Here is a 10,678-nt window from a genome sequence, read left to right as displayed (position 1 = left end):
ATGTGTTAAAATAATAAATGAACATGTTTCTGTTATTTTAAAAATAAAAAAATAATTCTATCATATCGCTGTTCTTGTAAAACCAATTGCGTCCATGCATTTAAATAACAACTACACCACCACGTTAAAATAATAATTGCACTTGTTTTCGGGATTTCGAAAAAAATAAAATAAAAAAATCATCATATCAGTGCTCTTCTAGAACTAATAACACCAATGTGTTTAACTAATAAATGCACCAATGCATTAAAATAATAATCGCACCTATTTCTGGGATTTCGAAAATAAAAAAAAGGAATTCTATCATCGGTGTGTTAAAAACATATAACGCACCGATAAGTTATATTAATTGGTGTGCGTTACTTGTAAACGCATTGGTGCGTTTTACTATGAAACACATCGATGTTCGGAAAAAAAGTGCAAAAAATAATGCTAGTTTGTTTTTTTCAAATTGAAAAATGAGCGATAATTGATTTTTTGAAATATAATTTCATAAATTCTTTTAAATAGTAAGAAGTTATTCTTTATTTCATTATTTTTCCCAAAATTTCAAGAGAGAGATTTGCAAGAGAAACATATTGGGATCACTATGGAGTAGCAGGATATTTTGGAATAACAGAACTATTTAGAAGATCAAAATTTGAAAGGTATGGTGATTCACTCAAAACCCTACACAGTAAAAAATTTAAATTTTACTGTTGATCTACTAATAAAAAAATTTACATTTTCTGTTAGATTTAATTAAAAGAGAGATTTGCAAAAGAGACATACTGAGAAAACTTTGGAGCAGCAGAATACTTTCAAACAACGGAACTATTCAGAAGATCAAAATTTGAAAGGTATGGCGACTCACTCAAAACCCTGCTTAATAAAAAATTTAAATTTTACTGTTGATTTTACTAATAAATTTTCTTACAATTTTTGTTAGATTTAATTAAAATTCAGAAAATAAATAAATAAAATCCCTACATAGTAAAAATTTTACTATTGATTTTACTAATAATTTTTTTTACAATCTATGTTCCTATTTAGATCTAATTAAAATTAAAAACAAAAACAAAACAAAAATCAATACTTACATTAAACCCTTGCTTCCTTTTTCTTATGCCACTGCAAAATTTCACCTTAGGTTTTAACTCCCTCTACCACTTCACAATTAGGGTTTTTCATTTTGGGCATTTTAGAATTAATGGGTTTGTGTTACTATATATAAGGTGTTTGACATGTAAAGCATGGGGACCAGTTGTTGAATCAGATCCAAACTCTATTGGTCTTGTCTGTTTTTTTTAAACGATGTATGTTTATCGGTGCACCATGTTTAATATAACACATCGGTGCACCCATGACAAATAGCACTGTTAAGTCAAAAAACTTGTGTTTAATTTTTTATATTCTCATTTTTTACTGTGATTGCGGTATTTTTATCATTACATATCGCACAATCATAATTTAAAATTATTTATATATAAAAAAAACATTGTCGGTTCTCAACATTTAAATGTGTCGGTGTGCTTATTAAACTAAACGCACTAGTGTGTTTATGCAAATGAGTGCATTGGCTTCTAGACATCTTTTTGGCTGAAAATTATGTGATTTATTTATGAAATATATTTAACGGCTTCTTTATTGAATGGTACAGGTTGTATATTGATAAAAAAAAGAGTCTAAGAAGTGGTCAAGTAGCAAAAACATCGTCACAATGATAGCACATCCAAAAAAAGCTAGAAAAGACAAATTCTTTACAAAATTAATATGTTTGAACTATATGTAAGTTTAACTAATGTATATTGGTTAGTGTGTGTCATGCAAAGCCACAAAATGAGGAAGCTCGATAAAATTCTTTCCAATCTAAGTGTAGAAGAGCATAAAATCTTGATAGAAAAATTGTAGAAGGATGAATAAGGTGAATGAAAAAATATTATTCAATATGAGTTTTTTTTCATTAATAATATACTTAAGGATATTAGATAACATGTTTCAAACAATTTATTAATTCGCATATGTTTAATGTTCTATAGGGACCAACAACAAAGGAAAAGAATGTCATTTTAAGAAGAAATATGTATATATATATATATATATATATATAGAACATGTAAATGACAATGAATTGGTCCTTAGCTCATTTGGAGTAGTGTTGGAGGTTGGGGTGGATTTTTACAAAACAATGAGGAATATAGTGGAATGAACATATAGACGTACTTGTTGAGAAATCTAGGGGCAGCTAATGTTATGTGATTTCTCGAATTTTGATAACTACTTGTGATATATTTTTACTTAACTTGATTAGCTTATTCTTCCACTTGATCATTATTAGTGTTATTTATCATCAAACAACTACCAAACAGTAAATTAATGAGACAATAGGACATAAGATATAAGCGATCATCTAGGGCCAAAACCTCTCCAATTTGAGAGGAAAACCCATCAGAATTATTTATCTTCCTATAGACCTTCAACTGAATAATTCCAAGAACTTTGACACTTGAATAAGAACCTCCAAGACCAAGTCAAACCTTGCTTTCAACAACTTCTGCAAATTTGAATTCCAACAGTTTTTTCAACAATTTCGACCTCCCCGACAAATTATTTTGCAACTTCGGCTTGCCCAAAAGATACTTTTGCAACTTCGACCTGCCCAGTAGATTCTTCTGCAACTATGACTTACCTAACAGACTCTTCTACAACTTCAATCTGCCCAGCAGATTCTTCTGCAACTATGACTTATCGAGTAGACTCTTCTACAACTTCGATTGCCCAACAGTTTCTTTTGCAGAAACCCTATCCCTTTCATGTTTGAGTATTCTTACTCATTTATTCTTCGCTTGGGTCGATTCTCTCTCCTAGAGGATTCGGCTTCCAAATAGCTATGCTCGATGACCTAACTTCACTTCTGCAACTCAACTTATTCTATTGTAATAGGACCCCTAATTTCTTCGCACATGTAGAGTGTATTAGCCTAGAAACAATCCCAAAAACTCAACTTTTCTTCTTCCTTTGTCCTCTTCTTCTTCACACTCCTTTTTATTCTTTGTGATTAGACTTGAGTGTGTATGGTGTATTCCCCAAGTGAGGTTGAGGTTTCCTTTATATAGTGATGCAAGAGCATCCGACTGAAAAGGCGAGCTGGAAATGGTTTTTTATTTTTGCTGGAAAGGAAGGAAAACATTTCGAATTTTGTTTTATTTTTGTTTTACTTAATTTAAAGACGATACATCCATTGTCCTTTAAAAATTAAGCAAGCAAATAGAATATGATTAGTTAAGAGTATGTTTAAAGAAACTGTTAGATAAATGAAAGGTAACTGAGGAACAGTTCCTCAACTGTAAGAAACTACTAGTAAGGCATTAAAAAGAAAAACCAGATCCTCATGAAAGAGGCTGCCATCTAGAGAGAAGAAAGGACATAGAATTTGAAATTACAATTTTTTCTTGAATATCTATGAAAGCAAATGAATCTAGAACCTGTCATTAAGAAAGCAAGACAATTTCTTCTTTTCCTGTGCATTAATGTTTCAGACATTGTGTTAAAGAAAAATAGTGAAAGATTTCATTAAGAGGCTGAATGACACCGACAAAAATCTCATGACTGAAGGCATCTCAAACCAGGAACCAGACAAAGGCAAAGTCAGCAAAGACAACACATCCTTTCTAAAAAAAAACCCAGGTACATTTACATTCAGTATTCAAGCACACCTGTGCATTCGTTACATTTCCAAATTTAACAGTTCATTATACATTTATATAACCCAAAATAGTAGAGGGTTCTGAAACCCACGAACACCGAAAAACAATGATTTGTAGGCCAAGACTAGTCAAACAGCGAGGGTGTGAAAACCCACGAAACCATACAAACACACTGAGAAAGTGAAACCCCAAGGGTTATACCCAACTAAGGATAGCGCAAGTAAAGAAAAGAAAAACCACAATACAACCATGGAGGGATCCTACCCTATTTTTCCCCAAGCTTGCGAAGACTCCCAAGGACGAGGTCATGGAGCAGCATTCTCTAGGCACGACTTGCACACCACCACAAAAACAAGGCAGACAGTCAATAAACCAGTAGGGCAAACAAAACAAAGGATAGTGAGCAGATAGACGAAGGGAGAAGCAGGGATTTACCTAGAAAAGGCCTGATTTCGAGCTAGAGGACGAGAGCCGAGTCTCTCGCCATAGGGTTTCTCCCAATAAGAATGCCATAGGAGAGTTTACCTGCTCACCAAGGAGCCAGAGGGTTAGAGTCATAAAAACAAGATGCGGAAATGAAATTGGAACAAGAAATTACCTGAAGTAGTGTTCGCTGAGCCGCCCACCGCAGTAGCAAGGAAAGAACCTGTGGTTACACAGAGCCAGATCAACACCAGAACCAACACCAAAAACAAAATCACCACGAGCAGAGTAGAGACAAAGCATGAGCCGGGTAACAAAGGAAAAAATGAAACAACTTGCAGATTGAAAGTCGACTTGAAACCTTTGAGAACCAGCAAAATAAACCACCACAAGGAACAAGCGAAGGCATAACATACCCACAGAGTCGAACCAGACCAACGACGAATACAAGAATGAACTCCTAGTTTCCCTTGGCAGGTGTAAAATGACCACATTTGCGAAACCAAGGCCAGTACAAAGGGCAAGCCGAAACAATTAAGCTCATTAAAACCTCACACCAAAACCCTGTTTTGTTTATTCTTAAAATCTACAAGAGTTAAACGGTCATTGATACGTGTCCCTCCTCGGGATTGTTGAAAAGTGTGAAATAAGAAATGCTTGTTGAGAATGCAACAAGATGATGGAGCTTAGTGAAAAGAGTCGCCTTCACTAAGTGGGCCCGCAGGCAAATTATGGCGCAAGTTCTATTTTTGATCCCAGCAGGGATGATCACAGTGTGAGTGATCACAGTATGAGTGATCACAGTGTGGGTGACCACAGTGTGGGTGACCACAATATGAGTGATCACAGTGTGGATGATCACAATGTGGGTGACCACAGTGTGAGTGATCAAAGTCTATTTTTAGACTGGCTGTCAAAAATAGAAAAGTCAAATATTATTGTCTCATAATAATATTTGGACTATAAACTTGATCTTATTCTCTTGGAGCACTTCAGGATGAGCTACGGATGTGGTACATGCAGATCCCAGAGGGAAATACGTGGTTACCTATGGGATGACTAATATTTGCATGCAGGACTTCAGTTAGAACTCAAGTGAGTTGAGTTTAGTGCACTGGAGGTGCAGTTGATGGAGTTGTGTTCAGTTTAGCCTTGTTAAACTAGTTGTATTTAGTCTAACTGATCAATAGACTAGAGATGAGTTGGGTGAATTATTTATTAATTAATTCACAAGTTATTAAATCATAATGCAACTATAGAATACATCAGTTAACTCAGTTGCATGTCAGTGCATGTTCAGTTCAGCAGGGACAAGTGTTAGAGGATTAGATTGCTATTAGTTGTGACTATAGCTGTGCATGATGATTTGCACAATCAGAGGGATTGAGTATGCCAATGAATTGGAAAATATCAAGAATTGTAGCTTGTGCTCACGTCCAATAGAGTGTGAGTGATTATTTGCAGGTCAAATACAAGTTTGGTAAGCCATTGTCATCAGTTCTTGAGCAGGTATTGAGCTGTGGAGGCAGGCAAGCAGCGGGGGAGATTTGGAGATCAGATCTGAGCTGTATTGTGTGTAACAGGTGGTGCTGGTACTGGATTGCTTGTGATAAGCATTGTACTTTGTAATGTTACATGATTCAATCAGTATAATATACAGATAGTTGGGGTTTTTAGCGAGATGCTTTCCCCGGGATACATATTGTGTTAATGAGTTTGATTGATGCTTCTATGTGCGCCTGTGAATGTTTCTGCTTCTGTAAATTGATGATCAATGTAGAAGAGATTATGTATTATACATGTTCTGTTTATAATTGTATGATCAGGATAATCTCTGTGAATATGTGTTAAATTATTCAAAATTTCTACATGGTATCAGAGCTAGATGATTTGTAGAAAAAGTTCTACATGGTATCGGAGCGAGTTGATTTGTAGAAGAAGTTCTACATGATATCAGTGCTGTATTGATCATTAGATCTATTTTTTTTTCCCCTAGGAAAAAATCGTAATTTTATTCATAATTGATAAAATTACATTTTGTAGATGCCAAGGCATATGCAGATGGCTGATCCTGTAATGACAGGCAGCGAAACAGAGACAATAACACTAGATAGCAAAAGAACTATTCCTGTAAAGACAGGGACCGACAGAGTAACAAAAAAAAGAAAAAAAATAATATGTTCCAGCAAGCCTATACTTTTCTTCCCTTCTTCTTCTCCACCCGACGCCATCCTCCTGAGTCAGCAGTGAGTGTAATAATGGCTAGCTGGTTTTCCGTTGTGATCATTTGTAGTTCTTTGTCTGATTCTGAGCCCTATGAGCCGTGGGTTCTCTTTATGCCACTTACTTCCATTTGTAACTCTTGATGCAGATCTGTAATGATCGGCCCTGTATGAGTAGAAGGGGTCATCGCTTCCTGAGTTTGTTTCTGTCCCATTTGAGAGGCTGGTTCCGTTTGGTTCTCTGTGGGTTCCTCATTTATGTCTTCTTCTTCCAATGGGTCTGTGTGCTGCCAGCCTTTGGGCTTTTTTTGTTGTTTCTTAGTTTTCCTGGGGTCGTTTCGAGCTAATGGGCAGTTATATTGAAGGTGCCATATCTGCATACAACTCCTGCATCGAAACGCTGTGTTTTCGTAGTCAAGCTGTTGTTGATCATTAGATCTATTATTCAGGAAGTGTTTACATTTTATTTCTTCAGGCAAAGTCTGTAATCGGGCCAGGTAGCCTCTGGATTCATCCTTCTTTTGGAAGGTGAGATATCTGGTGAATGCCCATACAGTCGATCTTTGTACAAGAAATACTTTGTTCTCACGAATTCTAGATCGGAAGCGGTTGAGTTTTGTGCTGGTGGAATTTGAATTTAATTCCAGAGCAAGAGATAAAACCCAGAAACATTCAGTGTGAGAATGGTGACAGTATGCCCTAGTATCTCACGAAGTTCACCCAATGCCGGGATGAGCTGGGAAGTGTGGGGGTGACTGTCGGATGGCGATGGTGAGTCTAGGACTCCTTGAACTTCCTAAGAGTTGGCATAGCTACCAGGACTCGGTGAATGGAAGGGAGAAACTGCCAAATTGTGAACGACTATGGTCGGATTTGATGCAGGAGGAGATCATACAGAGCACTAGAGACAGTTCTTCATCTATGCATGATGAGGAGAACTGTGCCTTAGCGAGTAAGGCGAGGAATGGGAAGGAGAATGTTTCTCTTTTCGAATCCAGTTCTTCCAATGATGGGAAGAAGGTTGACAAGTCGAAGGTGAGATGCTTTCATTGTCATGAGATTGGTTCATGGGTCAGGAACTTGTATGCTCTTGAGGTTCAAGATGCATGCAAAGCCTTGAGCAGCAAGGCAACTGATGGAGACTTGGTGGTTGAGAGGGAGTGTATATTACCTCTCAACATGCAGAGCCAGAAGAAGTCTCAGACGATTGTGGAGGAGCCACGATTGGTGCAGCAGCTTCAGGAGGTTGTGGAGGAGCCACAACAGGGGAAGCTGAGAGGAGATCGAGTAGAGACATCTACTCATCTAGAGACCTCCAGTAGTGGGAAACTTCGAGCTAGGTGGGCTGAGGGATCGCATGCAGCCATACCTCCAGGTAGGAGGTGGGGTGATATGGATTGATTGTCCCAAGGAGGAGGGGCAAGATCCTTGAGGTACCCAACCTCTTGGATGAGACCTTGCTACGGGAGCCCCAGATGTGTAGTAGCAGGAACTGACTGATTGGGTAGAGATAGATGCGGATGGAGCGGCAAAGGGAGCGACAGTGCAGGGAATCCTAGGACAGCGCATAGCTAGCAGGCTGCAGCAATGCGAGAGGCACAAGTGTTTTGCACAGTGCTAGGTGGCACAAAGAGGTGTGTAATGGTGCGAGATGCATGGAGATGTTGCAGTAGCGCAAATGTCATAGAGGGAGCACTTGTCAACAACAGGTAGAGCTTCAGCATCAGAGGGTGTTTCTAGCCCAACAGGGAGGTCAGTTGGGAGATGCAGTGCGGATGCAATGCTGGGAGATAGAACCAACAACAACACGGATGCAGTCAGAGATCAAAGTGACAGAGGCTAGAGTAGTCAGATACTGAAGAGCACAAAGATGCAGAGTCTTTAGTGGACAAAGGCAATAACAGTCAAAGACTTTGATGACAGAGCAAGTGGACCAGCCAGATGTGTTGCATGGAGAACATTCCAGAGTTTCAGGATCGGGTTTGAGAGGAAGCCTTTCTTGTTGAGAGGGAGTGTTGAAAAGTGTGCAAAAAGAAATGCTTGTTGAGAATGCAACAAGATGATAGATCTTAGTGAAAAGAGTCGCCTTCACTAAGTGGGCCCGCAGGAAAATTATGGCGCAAGTTCTATTTTTGATCCCAGCAGGGATGATCATAGTGTGGGTGATCACAGTATGAGTGATCACAGTGTGGGTGACCACAGTGTGGGTGACCACAATATGAGTGATCACAGTGTGGATGATCACAGTGTGGGTGACCACAGTGTGAGTGATCACAGTGTGAGTGATCAAAGTCTATTTTTAGACTGGCTGTCAAAAATAGAAAAGTCAAATATTATTGTCTCATAATAATATTTGGACTATAAACTTGATCTTATTCTCTTGGAGCACTTCAGGATGAGCTACGGATGTGGTACATGTAGATCCCAGAGGGAAATACGTGGTTACCTATGGGATGACTAATATTTGCATGCAGGACTTCAGTTAGAACTCAAGTGAGTTGAGTTTAGTGGACTGGAGGTGCAGTTGATGGAGTTGTGTTCAGTTTAGCCTTGTTAAACTAGTTGTATTTAGTCTAACTGATCAATAGACTAGAGATGAGTTGGGTGAATTATTTATTAATTAATTTACAAGTTATTAACTCATAATGCAACTATAGAATACATCAATTAACTCAGTTGCATGTCAGTGCATGTTCAGTTCAGCAGGGACAGGTGTTAGAGGATCAGATTGCTATCAGTTGTGACTATAGCTGTGCATGATGATTTGCACAATCAGAGGGATTGAGTATGCCAATGAATTGGCCAATATCAAGAATTGTAGATTGTTCTCACGTCCAACAGAGTGTGAGTGATTATTTGCAGGTCAAATACGAGTTTGGTAAGCCATTCTCATTAGTTCTTGAGCAGGTATTGAGCTGTGGAGGTAGGTAAGCAGCGGGGGAGATTTGGAGATCAGATCTGAGCTGTATTGTGTGTAACAGGTGGTGCTGGTACTGGATTGCTTGTGATAAGCATTGTACTTTGTAATGTTACATGATTCAATCAATATAATATACAGACAGTTGGGGTTTTTAGCGAGATGCTTTCCTTGGGATACATATTGTGTTAATGAGTTTGATTGATGCTTCTATGTGCGCCTATGAATGTTTCTGCTTCTGTAAATTGATGATCAATGTAGAGGAGCTTATGTATTGTGTATGTATTTCGCAATAGTACATGATTAGGATAATCTCCATTGAATATGTGTCATATTATTCAAAATTTCTACAGGGATTGCCACCAATTTTCGGTATCAGAGCAAGTTAGTTCCTTTCTATCAGTAAATATGGAGGTAGGAAGAAGGGGTCGATGTAGAGCCATTAGAAGAGTAGCAAACGAAGGGCTACGAGAAGAGATTAGGACCTTAACTACACGTTCGGCAGCAGTGGAAGCAGGAAGGCGTAGAGATCCGGAAGGTGGGGATGACAGTGAGGAGGAAAACGCAGCCACAACGGATGGGTCAGATGAAGAGGGACCATAGATTAAGCTATTGAGGTCAGTTTTTCTGGATAGTAGCAAGCCAAGACCGGAGCTTTCCAATTATGATGGCAGTTTGTCCACAGAGGCATTGTTAGACTGGATAAGTGAGCTAGATAAATATTTTGAATATGAAGAAATCAGTGAAGACAAGAAGATCAGGTTTGTTGTCACCAAGTTGAAAGGACATGCAGCACTGTGGTGGGACAGTGTGCAGGTAGAAAGGAGAAGATTGAACAAACCATTGATTAAAAAATGGGACAGGATGATTGCTAGGATGAAGAGCAAATTTCTGCCTAAATATTACCAAATTGCCCTTTATAGACAAGTACAGAACCTGAGACAAAGAATGATGACCATAAAGGAATATACTAAAGAATTTTATAAAGTAAACCTGAGAGCTGGCTATGTTGAAGATACCCCTGAAAAAACAACGAGGTTTGTAAATGGTCTACGGATGGAGATCCTAGACGAAATTAATATTCTTTCCCCTAAGACCATAGAGGAAGCCTATTAGAGTGCTTTGAAGGCGGAGGAAAATATTGCTAGGAAATAGAATGCTAGAAGAGGATGTGGCTCTGGTAGAGGTAAGGGATAGTCGTTTGGCAGAGGTGGAACTGCCAACAGCAATAAAGAGGGCAGCAGTTCGAAAACTTTGGGACAGACTGAAAGGGAAGGTAACACTAGAGGAGGAAGTTCATACCAACGAGGAAGAGGTATTGGTAGAGGCAGAGGAAATGCTTATCAGTGTTACAAGTGTCACAAGTGGGGACACGGGTCCTTTGAATGTCCTGAAAATAAACAAACTGGACAAAAGGGAGCATATGTTTC

Source organism: Pinus tabuliformis, chromosome 2_2 (genome assembly GCF_031772625.1).
Source record: "Pinus tabuliformis cultivar Carrire ecotype Pingquan chromosome 2_2, CPIR1, whole genome shotgun sequence".
Classification (NCBI taxonomy): Eukaryota; Viridiplantae; Streptophyta; class Pinopsida; order Pinales; family Pinaceae; genus Pinus; species Pinus tabuliformis.
The sequence above is the reverse complement of the archived record's forward strand: the minus strand, read 5'-3'. Positions refer to the sequence as shown.